The following is a 2,492-nucleotide window of genomic DNA, read 5'->3' as shown; positions in this document are numbered from 1 at the left end:
GTCTTTTGCTATACATATGGTTTGAAAAGTTCCAAAGTTCTTATCCTAATAAATTGAAATAATGCATTGCCTAAAATGTTCAATATACCTTGTTCCCTGTTGCCATATCAGTGCACTTATAATCACCATGTATTCATGAAATGTGTAAGATAAATGTGGGGCTATTTTTCCTCTTTTTCTGAGGCTCTAGAACTGAAATGAACTTGCTTAGTTAATGATGGAGCTAAGACTGCTTTTGGATTTATATATACCCTTAAGGTAATGAATATTTTATTACATTGCTTCTTGTGTGTTGCTTTATGTTTTAGGGAGAGTATTTTCTTTCTTTCTAATGGATATACAGCTGGACCTACTTTTCTCAGATTAGCTTACCATCAAGGCTATTATTCCATAAATGTGCCTCAGATGTTACTTAAATCTAGCTTGATTACAGATGCTCCCTACAGTTTTATTCAATTGCTTAACTCTAAGCATTATACCATCAAGCCATTTAATTTAGCCATCTCCAAAAGTTTTATTTAAATTGTTTCATGTTATGGTTATTAAATAACTCATTACTCAAACCATAAAAGAGAGGTCATAACACAGTAATAATGTTACTATCTGAGTATTACTTTTTCTTCTAAGTCTCCAACATAGTAATAAAATATTGTATCAACTCTTAACATATTTTTGTGAAATATAGTAGATGTCACATTATATCTGGACTTTATAAATTAAGAGCTCATAGTGTTTTATTGGTTTGCATTAATTATAAAAAATAACTCAAAAGTGTTTCATGGTTTAATCATCTTTCACAGAACAAGAATGTCTTAGCTTGGGCTGCTATAACAGAATGCCATGAACTATGTGGCTGAAACAATAAAGAAGTATGTCTCATAGTTCCAGAGGCTTGGATTTCCAGAGGGAAATCCAAGATCAAGGCACTGGCTGGCAGTTTCGATGTCTGGTAAGAGCCATCTTCCTCATTCACAGACAGCCGTCTTTTTGTTGTGTCCTTATATGCAGAAGGGGCAAGGGGTCTCTTTTGTAAGATCACTGTCCCTATTCATGAAGGCTCCATCCTCATGACCTAATTATCCTCAAAGGCCCCCATCTTTTAATATTATCACATTAGGGGTTAGGATTTTAACCTGTGAATTTTGGGAGTACATAAACATTCAGTCCATTGCAGAGAATATACATTATTATCTTACTTTTTAATTTAAACTTTCATGAACCCACCCTGATGTGCTTGAGGCATTATGTAAAATTTCACAAGAAGTTTACATCTTCTGGGGGGAAATACATAAATATAAGTTAGAGCTATGCTGGTTAATATTGTAGCCCCTGGATATGTATGGCTATTTAAATTTATTAAAATAAAATACATTTAGAAATTCAGTTCCTGAGTCACACTAGCCACATTTCTCCTGCTCAGTAGCCACTTGTGGCTAGTGGTTGTTGTATTGGACAGTGCAAATACAGACATTTTCATCATTGCAGAAACTTCTATTTGGCAATACTGTTAGAGAAATAGAGACTAGCATTTTTGCATATGAGTTTATTATATATCGATTACTTTTACTTTGTGTATATGCAAATTTTATTTTAAAAAATCTTATAAATAAATAATAAATAAGAGGTCAAAACAATATACCAAAGACAAAGAAATGGAGATATAAACAAGGAAGGAATGAGAAAACTGTACAGAGAACTATTCGTGATAGAGTAGCAATTATTCTCAAAACTTAGCTCTAAATTTCTTAGCAGCCAGGGCAAAGAGGGATAAACAGTGACCAATATCAGTATTTTGGAGGGAAGGAAAAACATGTTCATAGATCCATAAAGTAGATTTAAATTATCTGCCTTATAATGTTGCTTAAATAGATCTGAAATAAAACTTACAAAGTATATACTTCTTATGTTTATACAACTTATAAAATATGTAAAACTAGAAAAATAAGTGTACAAATTAAATATAATTCAAACAATAAAAAAGTATATTTGGATGTTTACTGACATAAAGTGGCTGTTTTTAACATGGAAATTCTACTGACCACTAAGACATTGGTTTTTCTGACTTTGGCATGTATACATCTTTGTCAGGCCTACTTTTTTTCCTCTTCCCATCCTCCCTCCTTCAAAACATGGCATGCAGTGAAGAGACGAGAAGACACTAAGTGAGAGGACACTGAGTGCCTAAGTAAGTCTTTCGCTGTGTGGATGATGCCTGATATTAGGGCTACTGTCATTCATTCCTCTTTGAGAATTTCAAAAGGATAGGAGGAGCAAGAAGTATGATACATAGATTTGAACTAAAGTTTCATATTGTTCTTATTACAAAAATGTTAAGTGAGATAAGGGCTGTGCATTCTTATAAGTAACACTATTCTAGAATAACAATTTTAGTTAACATAGGAATTTGTTACTAATTTCTCTTCTGTGTAGACTGAATTCTTTCATCATTTTTTTTTTCTATTAACTCTGCCATTAAACCTTCCATTCTACGT

General features: G+C 32.6%; 1 long non-coding RNA gene across 1 annotated transcript in view; it reads left to right on the top strand.

Annotated features, from left to right (window-relative positions):
• The window catches only part of LOC111743500, a 105,712-nt gene that overhangs the window by 26,418 nt on the left and 76,802 nt on the right, over positions 1-2,492 (top strand). The window contains exon 3 of the long non-coding RNA XR_002781733.1: positions 801-949. This is a non-coding gene — a long non-coding RNA (uncharacterized LOC111743500). The remainder of the gene's footprint in view (positions 1-800; positions 950-2,492) is intronic.

The sequence above is a fragment of the Pteropus vampyrus genome, unplaced genomic scaffold (assembly GCF_000151845.1).
Source record: "Pteropus vampyrus isolate Shadow unplaced genomic scaffold, Pvam_2.0 Scaffold115, whole genome shotgun sequence".
NCBI lineage: Eukaryota > Metazoa > Chordata > Mammalia > Chiroptera > Pteropodidae > Pteropus > Pteropus vampyrus.
This window is presented reverse-complemented; position numbering and strand designations above follow the sequence as displayed.